General features: G+C 45.3%; 1 protein-coding gene across 1 annotated transcript in view; it reads right to left on the reverse strand.

Moving 5' to 3' along the window:
• CACNA1E (calcium voltage-gated channel subunit alpha1 E) overlaps nt 1-24,994 on the reverse strand; it is a 474,871-nt gene extending 449,877 nt beyond the window's left edge. Inside the window, exon 1 of the mRNA XM_049700372.1 lies at nt 24,552-24,994. The gene's annotated coding sequence lies outside the window, so the exon portion shown is untranslated. The remainder of the gene's footprint in view (nt 1-24,551) is intronic.
• Between the last annotated feature and the right edge of the window lie 298 nt (nt 24,995-25,292).

The raw sequence follows: 25,292 nt of genomic DNA on the forward strand, positions 1-25,292 counted from the left end.
GGCTGAATTTAATCCGTGTCTAGACGACAGGAGAGGAAGGCAAGGGTGTTTCATTGTTCTGAGAAGTCAAGGCAGCAGAATGAGATGATTTGGGTTGTCAGCCTGCCAGAATGACCTCTGGAAATGACAAACTTTCCCAACTACTGCCTCAGTAGACATCCAGTGAGCAACAGAGGCCGGCGCCAGACTCCGTATCTCACAGCTGGGCGCTGGGGTACGCTCCGAGCGGTTTCGGGTCCATCCCTGCACAGACCCAGAGCAGCCAGGCTGGGGTTTCAGTAGGGAAGACTGGGATGGAACACAACCCTGAAGGAGAGACAGAAAGACTCCTCCTGGAGGTGGGACAGGAGTGTGGGGCTCCGAGGCAAGGACAGTGATTGGAAGAGCCCGGATGAGAATGGGGCGGGGGGGGGGGGGGGGGGGGGGGCCAGGTCCAGCCCCACCCGTATGAGCTCAGGAGAGCATCTCAATCTGCCTGACTGACAATTACTTCCTCCTTAAAATGGACATGAATAAATACCCTCTTTGTTAACATCTCAATGTAATTGTAAGGATCAAATGAAATCACATACATAAAAGAGCTTTTTAGTAAGATGATAATAATGGGCTTGAAAGAGGTCCATTACTCAGAAAGTAAAAACAGATAGTAAATCATAGGCCAGATTTGGAATAAGTGGCAACGTCTGGGAGGATATTTTCCTTTCAGGACACTGTAGCACCCCAGGCCAGGAGGGTGGGAAACTTGTAGTGACTAAATGTCTAAGAGCACAATGAGATCTCTAGTAGTAAAAGAGGAAGGATCCTTATAATAACAAATGAAAACACAACTAAAATGCTAGGAACAAATTTAATAAGAAATATGCAAGATGTATGAAGACACGTTTCATTTAAAACACTACTTAAGGACAAAAAAGAACTTGAACAAATGGAAAATCATAACACGTTCATGGATAAAGAAATTTAACATCCTGAAGACGTAAACTCTCCCTAAAGTTTACTTATGAGCTGAATGCATTCCCAACATAATCACCAATAAGTTTGGGAGAGAGCTAGGTAAGTTTAAACTAAAGTTCACATGGAACAATAAATAAGCAAGAGTATCCAGGAAGGGCTTCCCTGGTGGTGCAGTGGTTGAGAGTCCGCCTGCCGATGCAGGGGACACGGGTTCGTGCCCCGGTCCGGGAAGATCCCACATGCTGCGGAGTGGCTGGGCCCGTGAGCCATGGCCGCTGAGCCTGTGCGTCCGGAGCCTGTGCTCCGCAATGGGAGAGGCCACAACAGTGAGAGGCCAGCGTACCGCAAAAAAAAAAAAAAAAAAAAAAAGAATATCCAGGAAAATTCTAACAAAGAAATGTTATGAAAGATAACTAGTCCCCACATATTGAGGCACATTATAAAACTGCATTAATTAAAACATGCATTCTAGCATATGGATGGACAAATGGATCAATAGAACAGAATTAAAAATGTAGAAAGAGACCCAAATATCTATAAGAAATATATTTCAGATCACTGAGGAAGTATGAATAGTCGATAAATGGTATTGAGACAACTGAGTAGACATATGGGAAAAAATTAAGTAGGATCCTTCCCTCAAGTCTTATGCCAAAATAACTTATCAATGAATCAAAGAGCTAAAAGTAACAAATGAAACCATAAATAGCATTTTTAATGTCTAATTTTTGTAGTTGTGAAGGACTTTGTTAGCAATATAAAACCAAAACACGGTAATAAAAAGGCTGATACGTTCAACTACATAAAAACTGTCATAAAAACATAAACAACTTCAAAAGCCAAACGACAAATTAGAAAACTACTTTCTGCATCTATACTGCAAAGGACAAATTTTCTTAACATATAATGACAAATTAATATGAAAAATATACAAAGGATATGAACGACCAATTCACAACGAGGAAACATAAAGGGCTCTTAATATCTGAAAAGATGTTCAATATCACAATAAGAGAAATACACATTTAAACTAGGAGATACCATTTCTAATATCTTAGATAGTCTAGAACCAAAAAAGTTGGATAACACACTATGTTGCCAAGGATGCAAGGAAACAGCCACCATGTTGGTAAATGGATAAACTGGTACAACTTCCATGGAAGGCAATTTGGGACTACAATGCAAAGTTTTAAACTCACTCTTTGGCTCCACAGTTCTACTTTTAGGAAATTTTCTTCATGTGTATTTGCATATGTGCAAATGACATCTTTATATGTTTATTCATTGAAGCATTAATAGCAAAATATTACCCCAAAAAAGAAACCTATATGTCCTTCAAAAGGGCATCAGCTAAATAAATTATGGAATGTATATAGCCTTTGAAAAGAGAGAGGCAGATTTCAGTGTCCTGATCTGGAAGGATCTCCAAGATCAATTCTTAAGTGGAAAAATACCTAGGTGCAGAACAATAAGTTATGTATGTTAGTTACTATTTGGTTCTGAGAAACTTATACGTTAAAATTTTATTTACACATATATAGAAATGGAATGATACATGAGAAAGTGCTAACAGTGGTTACTTTCTAGGAGGGAAACTAGGTGGCCGGGGGAAATTTTAAATAAAGAAAAAAATTTTAAATAAATACACTGAAAACTATAAAACACTACTAAAAGAAATTAAAGAAGATACATTAAAAGACTTAAGAGTCTTAAGATCTCAATACTGCCCAAAGTGAGCTACAGATTTAACGCATTCCCTATCAAAATCCCAACAACAGTTTTTGCATAAACTGAAAAATCAAGCCTAAAATTTATACGGAAATTCTAGAGGCCTTGAACAGCCAAACAATCTTGAAAACAAGCAAAGTTAGAGGTCTCACACTTCCTAATTTCAAAACTTACTACAAAACTACAGTAACCAAAACAATGTGGTACTGGCATAAAGACAGACATATATATCAATGAAATAGATTAGAGAGTCCAGAAATAAACCCTCCCATATACGGTCAGACGATTTTCAACATGGGATCCAAGACTATTCAATGGGGAGAAGACAGTATTTTCAACAAATGGTGTAGGGAAAACTGGATATCCACATGCAACAAATGAATTTGGACCCTTAGCTTACACCATATACAAATAATAACTCAAAATGGATCAAACACCTAAATGTAAGAGCTAAAACCATAAAACTCTTAGAAGAAAACATAGGAAAAAAACTTCATGACATTGGATTTGGCAATGATTTCTTAAATGGGACACCAAAAGAAAAATAGATAAATTGGACTTTACCAAAGTTTAAAACGGTTGTGCATCAAGGGACACTGTCAACAGAGTGAAAAGAGAATCTACAAAATGGTAGAAAATATTTGCAAATCATATATCTGATAAGAGTCTAGTATCTGGAATATGTAAAGAATACATACAACTCAACACCAGCAACAAAACAAGCAACTCCATTTTTTAATGGGCAAAGTAATTGAATAGACATTTCTCCAAAGATATACAAATGATCAATAAGTGCATGAAAAGATGCTCAACATCATTAATCATTAGGGAGATGTGACTCAAAAGCACAGGGAGACAAAGGAGGCAGAAATGTACAGTGGAGAAAGGACAGCCTATTCAATAAGTGGTGCTGGGAAAACTGGACAGCTACATGTAAAAGTATGAGATTAGATCACTCCCTAACACCATACACAAAAATAAGCTCAAAATGGATTAAAGACCTAAATGTAAGGCCAGAAACTATCAAACTCTTAGAGGAAAACATAGGCAGAACACTCTATGACATAAATCACAGCAAGGTCCTTTTTGACCCACCTCCTAGAGAAATGGAAATAAAAACAAAAGTAAACAAATGGGACCTAATGAAACTTAAAAGCTTTTGCGCAGCAAAGGAAACCATAAAGAAGACCAAAAGACAACCCTCAGAATGGGAGAAAATATTTGCAAATGAAGCAACTGACAAAGGATTAATCTCCAAAATTTATAAGCAGCTCATGCAGCTTAATAACAGAAAAACAAACAACCCAATCCAAAAATGGGCAGAAGACCTAAATAGACATTTCTCCAAAGAAGATATACAGAGTGCCAACAAACACATGAAAGAATGCTCAACATCACTAATCATTAGAGAAATGCAAATCAAAACTACAATGAGATATCATCTCACACCAGTCAGAATGGCCATCATCAAAAAATCTAGAAACAATAAATGCTGGAGAGGGTGTGGAGAAAAGGGAACCCTCTTACACTGTTGGTGGGAATGTAAATTGATACAGCCACTGTGGAGAACAGTATGGAGGTTCCTTAAAAAGCTACAAATAGAACTACCATACGACCCAGCAATCCCACTACTGGGCATATACCCTGAGAAAACCATAATTCAAAAAGAGTCATGTACCAAAATGTTCATTGCAGCTCTATTTACAATAGCCCAGAGATGGAAACAACCTAAGTGTCCATCATCGGATGAATGGATAAAGAAGATGTGGCACATATATACAATGGAATATTACTCAGCCATAAAAAGAGACGAAATTGAGCTATTTGTAATGAGGTGGATAGACCTAGAGTCTGTCATACAGAGTGAAGTAAGTCAGAAAGAGAGAGACAAATACCGTATGCTAACACATATATATGGAATTTAAAAAAAAAAAAAAGTCATGAAAAACCTAGGGGTGAAACAGGAATAAAGACACAGACTTACTAGAGAATGGACTTGAGACTATGGGGAGGGGGAAGGGTAAACGGTGACAAAGCGATAGAGAGGCATGGACATGTATACACTACCAAGCGTAGGGTAGATAGCTGGTGGGAGGCAGCCGCATAGCACGGGGAGATCGGCTCGGTGCTTTGTGACTGCCTGGAGGGGTGGGATGGGGAGGGTGGGAGGGAGGGAGGCGCAGGCGGGAGGAGATATGGGAATATATGTATATATATAACTGATTCATTTTGTTGTGAAGCTGAAGCTAACATACCATTGTGGAGCGGTTGTACTCCAACAGAGATGTTAAAAAATAAATAAATAAATAAATAAATAAAGCACAGGGAGATACTACTTCATACCCATTAGGATGGCTATTAATAAAAAAAATTTTTTTAAACAGGAAATAACAAGTACTGGTAAGGATGTGGAGAAACTGGAACCCTTGTGCATTGCTGGTGGAAATGTAAAATGGTGCAGCCACTGTGGGAAACAGTATGGCAGTTCTTCAAACAAATTAAACTTAGAATTACCATATGATCCAGCAATTCCACTCCTGAAAGTAGGGACTCAAACAGATATTTGTATACCCATGTTCATAGCTGTATTATTCACAATAACCAAAAGATGTAAGCAATCCACGTTTCCATTGGTGGATAAATGGATAAACGAAATGTGGTATATATACACACAATAGAATATTATTCAGCCTCAAGAAAGAAAGAAATCCTGACACATGCTGCAACATGAATGAACCTTGAAGAAATTATGCTAAGTGAAACAAGCCAGTCACCAAGGGACAAATATTATATGATTTCACTTATATGAGGCGCCTCAAGTAGTCAGATTCATAGAGACAGAAAGTAGGACGGTAGTTACCAGGAGCTAGGGAAGGAAGGAATGCGGAGAGATTGTTTAATGGGTATGGAGTTCCAGAGTTTGGAAGGAAGGAATGCGGAGAGATTGTTTAATGGGTATGGAGTTCCAGAGTTTGGAAGGAAGGAATGAGGAGAGATTGTTTAATGGGTATGGAGTTCCAGAGTTTGGAAGGAAGGAATGAGGAGAGATTGTTTAATGGGTATGGAGTTCCAGAGTTTGGGAAGATGAAAAATTTATAGAAACGGAAGATGATTATGGTTGTACAACAATGTGAATGCACTTAATGCCACTAAACTGTACACTTAGAAATGGTTAACATGGCAAACTGTATGTTATACACATTTTACCACAATAAAAAAATAAAGAGAAAGAAAGAAACATTAAATAATATACAAAGAAGAGTGAACTCTAGAGTCCACACTTCTGGGTGTGAATCCTCACTACTTCCGTTCATAGCTATGTCACCTTAGAAAGGTACTTAACATTTCTAAGATTGTTTCCTCATCCAAAAACATGGTAATAAAAGCACTGCCTACTATATTGGGCTATTTGGAGGCACATAAAGGCCTTAGAGCAGTGCCTGCCACACTGTTAATGCTTAATAAGCAGTAGTTCCTCATTCATAATTGTCTTAGACATTTATTGAGCATCTATTAGATTCAGACATTATGCCAAGTGCTGGGAACACAGAGAGGGATAGGATGGATTCCTGCCTTTAAGAACTTCACCACTTGGTAAATGGGACCTTAACTGATTCTACCTTCACGCAGCCCTCACTGTAGGAGTAAGTGTTGAAATAGTCACTATGGAAGTACCCTTCAAGAAGAGAAACAAGAGACTCAATTAGACTGAACGCTCCAATGAGACCTATCTGAAAGTAGAATGAGCTACCCTGAAAAGCAGTGAGGCAGCCTGAATAGCCGCTTCTCAGACACATAGCAGGAGAGACTTGGAGGGTTAGACTAGGTGATCGTTGGGGTACCATCTGGCTCAGAGAGTCTCTGATGCTACAAAGTGAGGACAAGCACTGACTGATGAGTGGCCTGGCTGGGGAAAGGCTCCAGGGCATCAGCCTTGCAGACATCACCACTTCATGCCATCATCCAAATTCCCCCCAGCAGGCACCTGAAGTCTCCAGATGGCAGGTGTGGATTCAAATTCAAAATGACAGACACAATTTTCACATAGATGAATGGAGAGGCACCAAGGCACACTCATCCCTGGATGACAGACAGAAGGGAAGAAAGGCCCAAAGAGGTCACTGTGGCCTTTTTCTGGGCCAGCATGAGCTCCAGAATAAAACATTGAAGCAGGATTCCTCAGTGAAGACGTGGAAGAAAACACCCCAATGCTGCCTGTGAATCCACTGAGGGTCCCCACACCAGCCCCCAGCTCTGAGACACCCCAGCTGGTCTAGCAACCCGGAGGAGTCAGACAGCTTTTTTTTTTTAATTTTTGCCCGCATTGGGTCTTCGTTGCTGCGCGCGGCCTTTCTCTAGTTGCGGCGAGCAGGGGCAACCCTTCGTTGCGGTGCGCGGGCTTCTCATTGCAGTGGCTTCTCTTGTTGCAGAGCACGGGCTCTAGGCGCATGGGCTCAGTAGTTGTGGCTTGCGGGCTCTAGAGCGCAGGCTCAGTAGTTGTGGCGCACGGGCTTAGCTGCTCCGCGGCATGTGGGATCTTCCCGGAGCAGGGCTCGAACCCGTGTCCCCTGCATTGGCAGGCGGATTCTTAACCACTGCGCCACCAGGGAAGGCCCCAGAGAGCTTATTTTTTAAGGAAAGGCAACAGAGGTCTGTTTCAGAGGGTGGAGGGGTTCGAGGGTGTCCTGCATGGAGGGAGAGGGAAAGGCAGGACTCCCCTCACCATCTTGGAGCTTCACCTACAGTCCAGACCAGCTGCAGTGGGAGTTGGGGTGGAGGAAGAGGAGAGGCAGGGAAATGCTCCTGTGTGGTCTCAGCCGGGCAGCTTCCCTATTAGGGTCTCAGGGTAGAGACAATCCACCTTCTCTTGGCTGAGATCTTGACTTTCTTCTTTCCTGGCGTTGCAGGGGTGGAGGGAACAGTAGTGTGATCAGGTAAGGCCTCACTGAGCAAAGACCTGAAGGTGGTGAGGGGCAAGCCACACAGATATCCGCAGAAGAGCACCCCAGGCAGAAGGAGCAGCAAGGGCAAAGAACCAGAGGCAATGAGTGTGCTTAGCGTAATGGGTACAGCAGGGAGCCTGTGTGACTGGAGCAGGGAGACACATGGGAAGAGCTATAGGACATGAAGTTAGAAAGGCAAGGGGTGGAGGTGGGGTTCAGGCCCTGTAGGGTTCTGCAGGCCACTTTAAAGATTCTGGCTTCTACTCTAAATGAGATGGGAAGCCCATTGAAGGGTTCTGAGCAGAAGAGTAAGATATCCTGATTTATGGTTTTTAAAGGGTTCCCTGGGCTGCTGGGTTGAGAATGCACTACAAGTAGGGTGGCATGACCACCTGCTTCAGTTAGTAGCAGGTGGTTGCAACAATCCTGGGGAGGGGTGACAATAGCTTGAACCAGGTTGGTAGCAGTGGAGGTGGTGAGAAGCAAATATATTTTGAAGGAGGATTTGCTGACAGATTGGACGTGGGGAGTGAAAGAAAAAGAGATATTAAGGATGACACTAAGATTTTTTGGCCTAGATCCTGGAAGGATGGAGTTTCCATTAACTGAGATAGGAAAGACTGAAGAAGGAGCAGGTTTTATGGGGAAGATCAAGCATTCATATTTAGACATGTAAGGTTTGACATTTCTCTTAGACATCCCCGGGGGAAATGTTTCATGGGCAACTTGGAGAGACACATGCAGGGTTCACAAAGAAGACCAGGCAAGAGCTACATATCTCATATCTTATTAAACACATTTAATATACCTATATATTTAGCTAAATATGTACACATTTAGAAGTCATCTATGTCTAGAACCCTGGAGAAGCGATTCAGATAAAGAAGAGAAGAGGTCTAAAGACTCAGCCTAGGGGAATCCAAGACTCACAGATTGACTGATTAGGAAAAATTAACAAAAGCCACTGAGAAGGAGTTACCAATGGCAAAGAAGAACCCAGGAGAGGTGGTGGGTCATGAAGTCAGGTGAAGCATTTCACAAAGGAATGAGTGATCAGCTATGTCAAATGCTGCCAGTAGGTCAAGTATCTCAAGATGAGAACTGGAAACAGAACAGAGGATTTAGCAACAGGATGGTCACTGATGATCTTAGAACAATTTTGGCGGAGTGGGGCAGAAGGGAGCCTCATTAAAGAAGGATCAAAAAGAACGGAATAGGGCTTCCCTGGTGGCGCAGTGGTTGAGAGTCCGCCTGCCGATGCAGGGGACACGGGTTCGTGCCCCGGTCCAGGAAGATCCCACATGCCTCGGAGTGGCTGCGCTTCCGGAGCCTGCGCTTCCGGAGCCTGTGCTCCGCAACGGGAGAGGCCACAGCAGTGAGAGGCCCGCGCACCACAAAAACAAAAACAAAAAGAACGGAATAGCCAAACAGTGCAGGGAAAAATCTCTCTTTGTAAGTGATTCCTGCTAATAAATGAAGAAGGAATGACAGGATTAGGATATCTGTAGGCATTGTGCAAGCCCGTAAGGAAATAAACAATCCAGGCAGGGATCAGCAAACTATAGCCCTTGGGCTATATCTGGTCTGCTTGTTTTTGTAAGTAAAGTTTTACTGGAACTCACCCGTGCCCATTCACTTATGTATTGACTCTGGCTGCTTCCACACTACAATTGCAGTGTTGAGTGGTTGTGATAGAGACCGCATGGCCCACAGACTAAAATATTTACTGGCCATTAATAGAGAAAGTTTTCCAACTCTAACCCAGGCAAATAATCCTCAGTGACTGCTGACGTCACATGAAGGGAAACAACCAGACATTATGTGCCTCTGATGGAAATACCTACCACCCCCTAGGAAGTAATCTTACAAAGTAACAAAAAAGCAAATCTGAACCAGATGGAACTAAATGCCAGCTTACAGGAACTACAGGGAACAAAAACATTCAACAACCGATGGGGATGCAACCACCTAACTCCAGAATGTGGGAAAATCCGCAGAAAATATGACCAAGTTTCTTCAACAAATAAACCATGAGGCTGAGAAACAAGTGGGGTGAAGTAACCTACAGATAAATGACTTAAGAAACGTTTCAACAAAATATGAGGTGTGGCCCTTATTTGGATCCTGATTTAAACAAACAAACCGCTTCTTAAAAAATAATACAATTGGAGAAATCTGAACACCAACTAGGTATCTGAAGATACTAAGAAATTATTGTTAATTTGGGGGAGTGTGGTAATGCTATTATGGTCTTTTTCTAATCCATTATCTTTTAGAGTCTAGTACTTAAATATTTATGGATGGAGTTATATGATGACTGGGATTTGCTTCAAAATAATCGAGTGGGGAGGTAGAGTAGGGAGACTGAGGTAAAAAAAGTTGGTTATGAGTTGATAATTACTGAAGCTGGGCTGTGGTCACTTGTAGATTCATTACACTACTCTCTCTACTTTAGTATATGTTTGAAAATTTCCACAATAAAAAGGTACTTTAAAAAGGAGAGAATAAAGGGAGAGAATTTGGACCCAACAAGTACAAGAAACTCTTTGGAGGAGTTTTTTTTTTTTTGGAATTGTACTGCGTTAAGAAGCAAAATGGAGCAATTTCTGGAGGAGGAAAGAAGAGTTTTCAAAACATGGTCATCTCCTTAAGGAGGGAATTTGGAATTGACAGATACATACTACTGTATGTAAAATAGATAAACACCAAGGACCTACTGTGTAGCTCAGGGAACTAAATTCAATATCTTGTAATAATCTTTAATGGGGAAGAATGGAAAAGAATATATATGTATATATACATATATATATATACACACATATACATATATATATATACACACACACACATATAAAACTGTACCCCTGAAACACTGTAAATCAACTGTACTTCAATTTTTAAGAAGGAAAAATAATAAAAGCAAAAAAAAAATTTTTTAAACAGTGACATGACTGGGATAAGAACACAATTCTAGACTTACTGTGGTGGTAATTTCTCAGTGTATACAAATATCAAATCATTATGTTGTACACCTGAAACTAATAAAATGTTATCTGTCAGTCATCTCCACTAGACTCTCCCTTCACAGTCCCCACAGCTTCCACTGGAGCTTTCCTGCCTCTCCCTGGCTGCTCTCCTAAGTAACATATTTGGTTTCTTCTGAGACTTCCCACTCTGAGCCTCTAGGGAGCCAGTCAGAAGGCGAGTCTCTGATCTTGAGAAGCTGCCCTCTAACTACACAGTCAAGTCTAACCACAGCTGAAAAGTTAACTAAAAGACAAGGAGTGTGGGAACATGTAACTCAGGGGATGTGAGGGCCTTAAGGATACTCTGGTTCAGAGAAGAATAGGAGGGCAGGGGCAAGGGCTGGGAAAGATGCCAAGTACTTGCTGGAGGAGATGAGACGCTGGAAGATGGGCAAAGAGGAGAGAGCAGTGCATTTTAGGAAGGAAAGTAACACGAGCAAAGGCTGAGACCAGGAGGGAAGCCCCTTCCACAGAGTTCACGCTGGAAAGGACTGGGAATGATGTCATCCACCCTCCACGCCACCCTCTGATGTGTCCCTGTGAATTACTTCCCATGGGCCACAGTGACCCACAGCCAACTTTCTGGGCATCAGGGCCCACAGCTGTGGAAGGGAGACGCTGTCCCTGTGCAAGGCGGGAGGCACCCTCAGAGACGGAAAGTCTGCACGATGAGAATGGAGACGCCCCTGGTGAGTCCTGACACCAGAGAGATGCACTGGCAAAGGTGGGGCCCAGGCCGACCTCTCCATCTGGCATCTCTGTCCTCTGAGTTCTGCCCAGTCCTCTCGTGGATGACTCACGATGCTGAGAATATTCTCCATCTGACATGATCCACTCAGACTCCAAGGAGGATGGGCTTCATGAAGCTCTGGCGTCCTGATATTGTATGAATATTTGAGGTATCCATTTTACTAGGTCGAGTCCACAGCCTTCATCAAATTTTCAAGGGATTCTATGACTCCAAAGGTTAGGAACCACACGACTAGAGGCTTAATAATTGTTTGATGTACTGGATTTGGGGTGAGGTCTGAGGTATAATTATATCTGTTGGGACTCCTTCAAAGGTCCTCCTACCTCTCAAAATAGAAGATTGCTTCAGGATCAATGAAAACAAGAATTAAAATTCTCCAATGGCAGGCTAATAGCAATGCAAACCTCAAGTACCCTCTACCTTTATAGGCCAAACAAAATAGCAACCTTATCAGGAGCTACTTCCCACATAACAGCTGACATTATACACATTTCAAGCCACACGGTTTACAAAGCAAGTATTTCACTGGTACTTGCCACGTCATGCGGGATCTTAGTTCCCTGACTAGGGATCGAACCCAGACCTCGGCAGTGAAAGCGCCAAGTCCTAACCGCTGGACCGCCAGGGAATTCCCCTCATTTGTACTTTATATTTGGACTTCGAGAATTTTGCTCTGAAAATTTTAAAAAGCAGACTAAAACAATAAGATGGAGTGCAACTCGTATTTTTCACAGAATTGTGTTTGTCTTAGTGGTTTGAACGGCCTCTACAAATTGGCATCCCCCAAACCCTCACAACTTTACATCCCCATCAAAGGTATGACTAAAAGGATATGGGACCCAAGACGGTCTTGACTCTCTGCCTCCCTCAAATATTTTATATGTTCATTTAATCAACTTTTATGGATGCCCAGTGGGCTTGAGGTTCTGAGATGCCACAGGATAGCAGAGGAAGAGGGTGGGCCACGGGTACCTTGGCAGTGCCCAGCCAGACCTCTTGCCTACCGTTCTGCCTTCTCTCTCCTCCCCACAGAGTTCAGCGCCATCCCCTGATCTTAAACAAGTCTCAATCATCTCTAGCTAATATCTGTTGATTGCTTATACTGATTCAAACTTCACACAAATCCTATGAGGTGGGACCTACTCCTGTATACATTTAAGGAAGCTGAGATTCAGAGAAAGTAACTCACCTGCTCAGAGCCGCTCGGGAATGAATGGGGGAGCCAGGACCCGATCTGAAAGCTGCCTGACCCCAGGTTGGTGCTCTAAGCCCTCTACCACAGAACTGAGTCCCCATCCACTTGGTTACTACTCGTCTGACACCCTCTGGACTCACCCATCCACAAAGAAACCCTGTCACAGCGACCTGGGCAGCTCTATGTTTCAACAGCAGAGTTTCAACAATTCTAGGATGCCAGCAAGCCTCGCCCCACCGCACAGGGGAGAGAGCAGGACAAAAGCAGGGGCCCGAGCGGCTGGAGCCATGCATCACACTTGGGCTGTGTCCGCCCAGTTCCCCAAGCACCTTTCTCGGGCTCACCTGGCCAGGTACTCCACCCTGCTTACTCCCTGGCCAGCCAGCCTTACCACAATGAGTAATGCCTGTTGTGACATTTCATTTGAGATGCCTCCGCCTTTCATTTCAGTCATAATGAGCTGGAGGCAGGCAGAGAAGAAGGAAAGGGACAGAACTGGGAGGAGGTGGCCACGGCAGGGAGAGGGGGCGGGCAAAAGCCAGATATTACAGGCCTGGTTCCAGACCCCTGCAATACAGCAAATACTGCAGGGGAGGGATAAATCAGGAGTTTGGGATTAACATATACACACTACCTTATACAAAACAGATAACCAACAAGGGCTTACTGTATAGCACAGGGAATTATATTCAAGGTCTTGTAATAACCTATAATGGAAAAGAATCTGAAAAAGAATAGATTTATATAATATGTATAACTGAATCACTTTGCTGTACATCTGAAACTAACGCAACATTGTATATCAACTACAGTTCAATTTATAAATGAAGGGAAAAAATAAAGCAAATATTGCAATAAAGCAAGTCACCTGAATTTTTTGGTTTCCCAGTGCGTATAAAAGGTATGTTTACACTATGCTGTAGTCTATTAAGTGTGCAATAGCATTATGTCTAAAAAACAATGTACACACCTTAATTAAAAAACACTTTATTGCTAAAAAAAAAATGCTAACCATCATCTGAGTCCTCAGTGAATTGCAATATTTTTGCAACAGTAACATCAAAAATCACTGGTCAGAAATAGAGACACAGAAGTAGAGAGAATGGACATATGGATACCAGGGAAGCGGGGGGAGGTGGGAGGAATTGGGAGACTGGGATTGACATATATACACTACTCTGTATAAAATAGATAACTAATAAGAACCTACTGTATAGCACAGGGAACTCTACTCAATGCTCTGTGGTGACCTAAATGGGAAGGAAATCCAAAAAAGAAGGGATATACGTATACGTATGGCCGATTCACTCTGCTGTACTGTATAAACTAACACAACATTGTAAAGCAACTATACTCGAATAAAAAGTAATAAGAAAACAAAAATCACTGGTCACAGATCACTATAACAAATATAACAATAATGAAAAATTTGAAATATTGCAAGAATTATACCAAAACGTGACACAGAGACACGAATAAGCAAATGCTGTTGGAAAAATGGTGTCAAAAGACTTGCTCCACAGAAGGTTGCCACAAACCTTCGAATTGTAAATAACACTCTATCTGTAAAGTGTGATAAAGCGAAGTGCCATAAGACAAGGTACGGCTGATGAGAGATGAGTTAGGAGGCTGCTGTGTCATCGAAGTAAGAGATGATGGTGGCTTGGTCTAGGTGGGGGAGCGGGGGAGGGGTGTGTAGATAAGAGTGTGGATCCAGAGGTATTCAGGCAGTTACACTGTCAGGATTTCATAATGGATTGCGGAAGGGCATGTAGAGGTGCAAGTATCAGCAGTGACCCTGGACTTGTGACTGGATGAAGGTGCCACTCATCAAGACAAGAAAGCTGGAAGAGTAGATTTGGTTGTAGAGATCAAGAGTTCAGTCTGAAAGTATTAAGTCTGAGACAGCCAAGTGGAGACATTACGAAAGCTGATGGATCTAGAGGTCCAGATCTTAGAAGAGAAGTCTGAGCTGGAGGCATAAATTAGAGACTTGCAATAAACTGTTTGAGTAATGGCCCTGTAGGTGGCTGTGAGAATGTGCCTGGCAGACGTCTAACTACAGGGTGCTTAATTGACCAAAAACCCCAGCTGCTGGGCTCTGAAATCCATCACCGAATTTGCACAGAGGGAGCAGGACAGGGACGCTAAGGCAGGCCCACTCCTGGGAGACACGGGACCCCTCTGATGGCTGACTTGGGCTGGAGAGCTTCCCAACAGCCTTGCCGAGCATCCTTAGATTGCAGAGCAGGTTGAGACCCTGGTACCGACCTTCTTCTCTCTACCCATCACTCAGGGTCAGACTTGCACGGTGCTCTGATAGTTCTTCCAGCCTTTCCCAGCTCCCTCCCCATTACGTTTCGTAGGAGTTTCCCCCCAACAAAATCTTTGCACATTTAATCTGATCTTGGTGTCTACTTTGTCGGAGGACCTTCCTACAGCGAATCTCACCTTGACCCTGTGCCTTGCTTTAGGCAGTGAAACAATAGCAAATGTGATACAAGCGGAGTATTGAGAAAGGCCTGTGCATTGGGGACTGCCTTCTGGGGATCGCCTTCTCTCTGGCTTCTGGGAACCCTTCCACAACCATGTGAACAAGCCTTGGCTAGCCTTTCTGAGGATCAGTAACCAAGAGGAGAGAGGCTCCAGCCATTCCAGCTGTCTCACTGCCTCAGCTGATGACCCATACATGTAAGTGAGGCCAAACTAGACAATCCAACTCCAGCCACGTTGGCCCAGGACAAGCAAACCTACCCAACCAACCCAGGGAATTGTGAGAAATACTAAATGTTTGCTGTTTTAGACTACTGAGTTTGGGGATGACTTACTATACTGAAAAAGTAAACTTACATAGGAGTCTGGGGCATAAGATGGTACTCAAAGCCATGGGAATAAGTTGGTCCTATCATGGACTCATGGATCCTGTCCTCAGGCTCCCAATCCAAAACCTTTCATAGGGCTCCTTCCATTGGCTAAGTCCCTTCTGAAAGTTTATTTAGCACTTACTATGTTCCAGATAGCATACTGAGGAGCCATGGGTATACAATTACAACTGAAACACACTCTTTATCCTAAAGGAGAAAAATGGGGGAACCGAAGAAAACCCTTTTTCAACTTTCTATTTATTAAAAATTACTGGATACAAAGTTAGCAGGACTACAGAATCTACCTGGATTCTTCTACTTCAGGCTTCATGGGACTACTTTCAAACACACATACACACATATACACACACTCACACACACACATAGTCACACACACTCCATGGCACCGCAGCCTTCAGTCAACTCACCACTTTCTCTGAGAGAAGTTGATGGGTTCTTGCTGTCATTTCAAAGTCAACAAATGATAAAAACTCTGTTGAAGTCACAGTTGGTGAGTGTAATGACCCAATCACAGGGAAGATGGTACACAACAGAGGGAAGGAGAATCAGGATTGGTCGAAGGTTCCAGAGTGGCTTCTCTACTTGTTTACATATTCAAGAAATTTATCAGTCACCTGCTAAGTGCAAAGCTTTGAGGAGACATAGATAAAAGAAACAATTCCTGCTCTCAAAGCTTTCACACTCTAGGAAAGAGGCTGGCAATGACAACAGTACAGCACAAGACACTGAGAGAGTACAAAGGAAGAGGTTCTGGCATAGCTTGAAGAGAATCAAGGAAATCTTCCTGGAATAAGTAACTGAGTTTGATAGAATAGGCAAGGATGAGCCAGGCTCTTTGAGGAGGGGCTAGGAAAGGTCACGTTGAACTAGCACTGGTGAAGGTATTAAGGCTTAATAGAGGAAGGCAGGTCTAGGTAACTGAAGTAGTCCAGTAGGGCAGAGTACAGGGAGAAAATGAGTGGAAATATCTAGAAACAAGACTGGAGAGGCAGGCAGGGGGTTAGACCGTGAAAGGCTTTACACATCATGCCATACATACTTTATTCTGAAAAAAGGAACCATGGAGTGGTGTCAAAAGAAAGCATGACATACTCACGTCTGCATATTAGAAAGATGGTTGTGGCCACAGTACAGAATATGGAGATAAGACAGGTGCAGTAGACCAGGAGAGAAATGATGAGTGCAGTGGTAGTGGAAGAAGGGAGAAGGGCCGGAATTCCATGGCATTAAGGAGGAACAGTCAGCAGAATGTCCTCACTAACAAGATGTAGGTGAGGAGACAAGGCAAAAAGGAGGAAGTAAAGTCACAGATAACGTCCATATTTCTGGCCTGGTCAACAGAATGGATGGTGGTACCACTTGCTGAAAGAGGCTCTATGAGAAGAAAACGAAATTTTGTAAATGATGATGGGTTTAGTTTGGGACAAGGTAACTTTGAGATACTGTGAGGTGTTGAAACAGAAATGCCCAATAGTCAGCTGGAGAGAAATTCTAACATACAAAAGAGAATCCTGGGTTGGAAAACAAATTTGGAAGTCATCATCATATGGGTGATGGCTGAAGCAAAGGGAGGGGTTAAAGGCCCTCTAGGAGAGTGTACGGGGACCAGGGAGCTTCTATATTTAAGGATCAGTCACTCAGTTCTCATCTGGAGGAGGAACCCAGCCAGAGCTAACCAGAGGACAGATTACCAAAGCAGTGAAAGCACCCACAAGATACCACCACCTACTGAGCTGCTCCAGCTCTCTTCTCAGAAGTCTATTGTAAATGGCCAGGGGAGCAATTAGCACTAAGGTGTTAATGGTTAGTAATAGATGTCTCCAGATATATTTGCATTTTAATTAGGGGTATAAACTTCATAGTGATTCTGGCTTTGGAGCCAATGCTTAGATTCTAATCCAGGGCTCTACCACCTACTGTGATCTTGGATTCTAGAGGCCTTCATTTGCTCCTATAAAAGCAGGAATAACAATGTTTCTATCTCAAAAGGTATAAGATGTAGCAAGTTTCTGGTGCATCCCTTCATCTATGCCTCTAACAGTGGTTCTCAAACTTTAATGTGCATCACACTCACCCAGTCCCAGGTTCTGATTCAGGATGTCTGGGCTAATGCTGATGCCGCTGGTCCAGGAACCACACTTTGGGATGGGATGTTCTACTTAAAGGACTCCTACCACATGAGTGAATGCCCACTCATATGTACCCCATAAACTGGTCTTGAGGCCCTAGAGAAGGGCTGTGGGATGGGAGCTCTAGGTCGTCAGTGCAGGAAGCATGACAAAGCAATGGGAAGGTGAAGGACAGGGACAGGCACCCAGTCTTCTCCCTCAGCTGTCACCCAAGACATCTCAAGGGCTACAAGTTGGGTGATTCACACCTGCAGGTTTGAAAAGCCGTGACTCACAGGATTCAGTAGGTGGGCTGCATTGACTCAACACCCAGGGAGGGTGACAGGGAGGGAAGCAGGTCTGTAGAGTCAGCAGAATGGACTGAGGTCCCCTGGACACCCAATGAGCCAGGTTCCAGACTGGAGGGAAGAGGGAGATGCAGCGGGGCTGGGGGAAGGCAAAGGTTTCGGACGCATGGGAAGGGAAGCCTTCCAGCCATCTGTGGAGGGCGAGAGGGAGCTTATGGCCTCTCTTCACAATTTCAGATAAGTTAGCCTCTGCTCTGGGTTAAGAAGACACTGAAAAGCAAGAAAAGCAATCTGGAATTTCCCCGGGAAGTCTACACTCACAGTACTGCCCGTTCTTCTCCATCCCTCTGTGCCCTAGTGATGTCCAGGGAACCTGCTCTGCTCTCCCCAGGGCATCATGGATGGAAATCACCAGCAAAGCCCAGTAGTGGCGTGGCAAGAGTGGATGGGATATTGTCGTCTTTCAACAAAGGCCTGTCACAGACATCATCTTATTTTATTTCTTAAAAATCCCCTCTGAACTCCCAGTTTTAGATACATAACTTTTTCAACCTGCAATTACTACCATGCTAGGTACTGAGACTGCAAGTATTAATTAATCACAATGCTTGCCCTCAAGGAATTTTGCCAGATGAGATATAAAATGTGCTGCATTTATTACATAGTCTATAGAACACTTTCATATACAATGGTACTTATTCCTCATAATGGCCACATTATGAGATTTGGTGATACGGATCCTATTTCATTTTTTGCCATTCTATCTTCAGCTTAAATATTACCTCTTCAGAAGCCTCCCTGACATCCAGTCTAAAGAGCTACCCAATCAGGTGCCTCGTCACCCTATATTCATTTTCTGAATGACATGTATCGCAGTGTGATTTTTTTAAATCAATTTACTAGTCTATTTATTGTCTCTCTCTCCCTGCAATAGAATAAAAGTTTCACCAAAGTGGGAAATTTGTCTGCCTTGGTCACTGCTGTATTCCCAGTACCCAAAGCAGTGCCTGGCCGAACAGGCACTTAGGACACATCCGCGGAAGGAAGGAGGGTGGGGAGAGCAGGTGGGAGCGGAGGAGGGAGGGGAGAAGCACTAAGTGGCAGAGCTGAGGCTCACATCTGGGGCTTTGCCCCTCCCCCCCCCAGCCCAGGTGCCTTCCCATCCTTGGGGAACCTTGGGGGGGCCACTCTGGGCCAGTGCCAAGGTTCTGAGGTTGACAGGCTGACTTTCTTTGCCTGGGCACAGAGGCAGAGGTACCCAGGACTCTCAGACTTCAGCACTGAACAGCTCATTAACCCCGAGTCAGAGATCTGACAAAAAGAAAATCAGGGATAAGTGCTCACCTGTCATCACACATCCCTTCTCTAAAGAAGGCCTGGAACTCCGTCTGTATTTAGGATCCTCACACTCAAGAAAACATCAATCAAGGACCAAAGAAGTCAAGAGAGATTCAATTTACTTTCTTTTCAGAGGCAGAAATATAAAATGATCTCCAGTACTTTTTAAATTAAGGACTCCTATTCAGTAAATACAGCAAACAAAAAAAAATCTATTGTATGACTAGGTAAGAGGGAGACACAAAGAATAAAGAGAAGTGGAGAGAGAAGGGATGGAAAACAAAATCACAGAACAGTCATTGCTCTTAAAATGGAAAGGGGCCTCAGATGACTGTTGGGTCCAGGCCCCTTCTCTCCAAGATAGGCTACCGGGCCTGTTTATTGATAAAGCAGCTGAGGCCTAGGGGGCTAAGTGATTTGCCCATGGTCTATAGCCAGTAAAGACTGGGGCAAGACCAGATAACACATAATTTGGTAAAAGAAATCAAATTTCTTCAAAGGACTGTACTTAGAGCTAGAAACCAATTATTTGAGAGAACCATGCCATTTTCAGCTTTATTTTCCCATTTCTCCCAGCAAAAGGCCTTGTACACATCTGATTCATGGGGGAACCCCAAAAGATACATAAAGGAGGCATAAACACAGATACCTTCTGCCAAGAAGATACAGAAAGCTGTATCAAGTTACATTTCTGCAACTACAGTGATATTTCCATCATTAAAAGCTGCGTCCATCAGTGTAGCCCTAGATTTTGTTACTCAGGTTAGAAATTACATAAAAGCCCACCAGGCTGGATGCCCTGCTCTGCCACAGGCTGCAGTGCCTGCCCCGTATCCAGGACAGCATCACACCTTCCTCTTGGGCCCCAGTTCTGTGCCCTCCCCCAGCACCCATTCAGCTGCTGCCGCCACCCCTAACCCTACAGTGAGAATCTGGAGCATTCTCTCTCTGCCCCAATCCCAGGCTAGCGTTTATAGGGGGAAAGATTTTTTTTTCAAGTGAGGTCGATGTAGTTGCAAAATCTCTGTGATTCCAGAGGATGTATCTTTCAAAGTGCTACTATGTGAACATAGAAGGGAAGGCCTTTCCTTGGTAAAGCCCAATTCTGTTCTAGAATCTCATTCATTGCCATTCCCCCAAGTCCACACATGTACAGCAGACAACAGAACCCTTTAGAATCCTCATGTCAGAGATGAGGATTACACTCCTAACACATTTTCCAGGTTACAGGGAAAGAGGTACCACACTTCTTTGCTTCTGCCAGGAAGTTTCTTGATTTGCATGTAACCCACTCTGTACTATAACAAAGAGCTTTGCAATGGGCTTTTTGATTCCAAATGGCTTTAGTTTGTTACTATACAATGGCCTAGATCCAGGCTCCCTACCATACTGCAAGTGCCATAAACATCAAGACCATGTCTCCTTTCTCTTTTTCTTTTTGTAGACCACCTTCTTCCATCCTCCTGCCTACCACCGCTGCCCTTCCCCCAGCGCTCAGCTCATCATTCAGGGAATACTGCAGATGCTGGTTAGCACAGTGTGGTATTTCCCGCTCTTCCCAATCCTCTGTCACTTACTGCGGGTACAAGGAAATACAACTTCTTGGGGATTCAAGACAACACAAGGCAGACAGGAGGGAAGGCCAGATAAGCCACCCCATTTTTCCAGACCAGAACTGGGCTAAGGCCTGCCCACAGGAGGCCAGGGGCAGTCACTGCTCCTCCCCATGACGTCTCTTTCATGGCCCCTCCACCTAACTCCTATCCATCAGCCTCCTGTGCTTCCCCAAAGCAAGGAGTGGCTCCGCCTAGGATTTATGGAGCTCAGAGCCCAAAGCTACGCTGAACTGTGGGATCTTCAACTGCTGGAGCTGGGAAATACCTGTGGAGCATCTGCCCAGTCTTCATCTTCAGGCAAGTGAAATGAGGCCCAGGGCAGTTCGTGACTTGCCCAGGGTCACATGGCTCCTTAATGGGGCTCAGTTGGGCTAGAAGTCAAGTCTCCCAGGCCAGTGCTCCTTTATCCACTCCACTCTCACCTGATAACGCCCTGTTTCGCCCAGGCATGCTGTTCTTGGTCTGATTACATACTACGGGGTAAATAGGAAGGATGAGCAGGTGGAAACAAGGTCTAGAATTACCTACTTAAGGCTCTATTTTTGCCTCAATGATAGAGAAAGGATCTAAAGGACCGAACCAAAACACTTTCAGCTGGGAACGGTCAGGTTCCCCTGCTGGTCTATAGAGTTACTTCTGGGCAAACCAAGGGGCGGGGAGGCTTTCTCCAATTCTAGGCCATTGTCAGTCTCTGAGACAACCGGACTCAGTCAACTGCGATCCTGAGGGAGGCAGGCTTCAATAACTACGGTGTAGACAGACCCTCAGTACCAGATGGTGACACCTGCTCTGCGCATCCATGAGACAGTCCTCTCAGCACAGGCATTCACAGGCAAACTGGAGTGGGATCTAGGTGAGAGGGTCCTCCAGGGATGGTCCAAGTGGCAGGGCAGGGGGTGGAGCACACAAACTTCACAGATACCAAGAAAGGACGATGTGGACAGAAAGAACAGGGGCAACACGAGTCAAGAACCAGGCGGGACGGACAAGTGGACTGTCTAATCCACCCTACCCTGAAACCATCCATCGCCCCCAGACCCCCAAACAGGTTGCACCACATGTGTGAGCCAAATACTGACCACGTCAACTTCAACACAAGGAGGTACCCATTGCATGGAGAGAGTCAGCTGTCCTCTGGGTGAACCTGAGCAAGTTACTTAACTTTTCTGAGCTCCAGTTGCCTCACCTATAAAATGAGGATACCTACTTAATAGGATTGGATACGGATTAATTATGATAAAGTCTGGAAACTCTTTGCTCTAGTATCTGGAAAATAACAAGCACTTAATAAATGATAACTAAACTGTTGAAGCCCTGCAGGGACTCGGCTGCCTGACAGACTCTTGGGCTCCTAAGGGGCTGGAAGTGTTACTGACACATCCCCTAAGAATCCTCATCACTCCCTCACACAACCCAGGAAGTAAAAGCCAGGCACTTCCCTGCAATAGGATGCTTCTTGAACATATATATGTTCAAAACCCGTACGTGTTCAAAACCCAGACACATATAGGATTCTTTCCTCTCCCCTCTCCTCTCTCACACCCAACACACACACCACCCCCAGCCTCCGGACAGCTGAGGAGTTCTGACAGCAGTGATCCAATCACTCAACCGTGGGACTCTGAGGGTCACTGTATATCATCCTGCCATCAACATAACACTCACAAATCCTGGCAGAAGGATGGCCTCCTGGGAGCCCAGGCTCATAAATATCACAAGGAAGCAGTCAGAGGGATAGAAACATGTAAATCATTTCCATGGAAATCACCCTCTACTTGTAACTCCTGCAATCAAAGCATGAAGTTCCCCTCTGGAAGTGGGATTTTTGAAGGGTTTCGTGGAATTGAGGAAAGAGGAGTCATCACGGGAAAGAGATTTGTATTCAGCACTGGTTTCTCAGAGGCAACGGAAATAAAGTCCGTTTGCAATTTGAGTCAGGAAGAACCACGCCAATAAGGAAGGTGCAAATCCAAATGACATGAAAGCATGGCATGTTGCCTCATGAACTGTCCCTCACTCTGACTGTATAGTCACTCTCAGGGCAATCATTCATCCCTATCTGTCTAGACAGTCTCTCTTGTCCCTGTCTAATTATTACTAATGTCTCTATCTACTCTCAAAAGTGTCCCAGCTTGGACAATAAATTATATGATTACCCAATACTACAAAGTGGTTAAAAAAAAAAAAATACATCTTAGCTGGCCAGAGACAAAGCATGTGAGAGAACAGCAGAGTGGAATCAAACAAGAAAAGGTCATCTCCTTCTAGGCTCTAGAGATGGCTGCACAACCCGACCAGACCCACACATTTGCAGAAGGGGAATTTCTATTATTTTCCATTAGTAACTCCTCGTGGAACTGTCAACTGGGGAAGTTTTCCCCAGTGCCTACCCTAGCTCCCAGTCCCAGTAAAGAAAACCCCTTTTTTCTAGCTCAGGTGTCAGTGGAGTTAAAGCGATGCTCTTATTTAAGCGTCAGAAACATCTTTCCTTTCATGAAAACATTTCTCTGAGTGCAGGTCTCACAGTCTCTAGTCTGGACTAAACTGCTTGGCTTCTCCAGCCTTTCCGCTGACCATGATGTCTCTGAGACACAGTGTGGTTCTTGAACCCCACGACTAAGAAAGAATTAATGTTCCAACACCATGGCCTCCAAAGGTAAGAGGGAGTGAATCATTACAATCCCCCAGATCTCGGTCATTCACCCACCTACGCAGCGTGAAGCACCTGCTCGCTGCTCGGAGCGGCCAGAGTCAGGCCTGGTGAGAGGGAGGATCCCTCCTTGGGCAAGTGGCCAAAGTGCCACCTCAGTCCCCAGAGTGAGACGGCGGAAGCCTCGATCTCAGGGGGATGTGCTAGAGGAGGGGGTAGTGTCCCCCATCATTCTCTCCTGGGCACGGGCACAAAGCAAAGAGGCTCAGAGAACTGGGTGTTCATCCCTGGAAAAGGACATGCAACTCACCCTCTCGTAGGGAGACCCAAAGCCGGTCAAAAAGCAAGTCACTCTAAATAGCCCGGCTTCTTCTCCGCACTCCCCTTCCTCCGAGGCCCAGTTCCCGGCTCTCTCCCAGGATAGGGTCCGCTCGCCAGCCCATCCGCCTGGTCGACCCGAGGCTCCAGAAACACCCCAGCCTAACCTGCACCAATCCCGGGGCGCTTCCAACGGCGCACACAGCTTCCTTCCCAGAAACTTCGCTGGAAGCTTAGCCCCTGCTCAGCGAGCCTTCCCCAGGAGTGCCCCCCCACCCCCGCAGAGAACTTCCCGGCGGCGGGGACTGGCAGAGCCCCGGCTGCCGGCCGGCACCCCCTCCTCCGAGCTTGGCTGCGCTCCCCTGGCGGCACGAGGCTCCCTCGCTGCCGGCTGAGCGAACACGCAAGCACGAACGAGGTGCCAGCGCCGGACGCCCTGACAAGGAGCACACCCCTCACACCCCAAAACGCCCACCGCGCGGGGGCTTTCTCACGCCCGGGAAACGAACACGGAAGTTGCAAAGAAAAGGGCAGCGCGTGGAGAGGAAGAACCGGCTCAGGGGAAGGTTTGGGCAAACTAGGAATCTCCACGGTCCATGCAACGCCAACAGGTAGCAGCACCGGGGACACGGAGCTGGGCGCCCGGCGCCGGGGAGGGCAGCACAGCCCCCAAGACTGCGGGCGCCAGGGCGCAGACGACCATTTCCTGGGTAGCAAGAACCGGGGCTTACCTTGAATTAACGCAGAGTCCCGCGCTCGGATGAATGAGGAGAGTGTGCTAGTATTCCCGAGACATCACAAAATTATTTTCAAAGGGCACACGGGGAGCGGAAGGGGCACGGGGAGAGGGGGCAGGAGAGATGGTGAAATTGAAGGGGGAAGGAGGAATCGGGAAAAAAGAAGAGGGGGGCGGGCGGGAAGGCAGGAGGAGGGAAAGGAGAGAAACAGAGAATAAAATGAATAAAAGAGACGGGAGACAGTTCGCGGGGAAAAATCTGTCTCCTGCCCACACAGTGGAAAAGAAATGTCTGAGAATCAGAACGAGAACTCGCACACATGCCCCCCAGAGGGGTCAGACGGAGACAAGAAGACTGGAGCTGTACCCAAACAGAGAAAGAAATAGCAGTCGGGCCGGGCAGCACCGCGAGGCGGGAGAGTGCGGAGACGGACGCCGGCGGGAGCGCGCACACGGGCTGCGGGCGGGGCCGGGGGCTGGATCGCGGGCGGGAGGGCGGGGCTCGGTGTAGTAAAAGGGCCTGGAGGCGAGAAATTTCGGTCGGGGTTTCTGTGGAAAAGTTCAGTGACCTCAGACTTCCACGGGCGACTTCCACTCGAAAACACCGTCCGCGTTTGTGGGCAGGAGCGGCACCTCCCAAGGTTCCGCCGGTGGACCTCACCGCGGCCCCAGGGTCCTGGCCGTTTGCCTCGCTGGCCCGGGAACCTTGGAAGAGCGTGATTCCCCCTGACGGGAA

This window comes from Orcinus orca, chromosome 1 (assembly GCF_937001465.1).
Source record: "Orcinus orca chromosome 1, mOrcOrc1.1, whole genome shotgun sequence".
Classification (NCBI taxonomy): Eukaryota; Metazoa; Chordata; class Mammalia; order Artiodactyla; family Delphinidae; genus Orcinus; species Orcinus orca.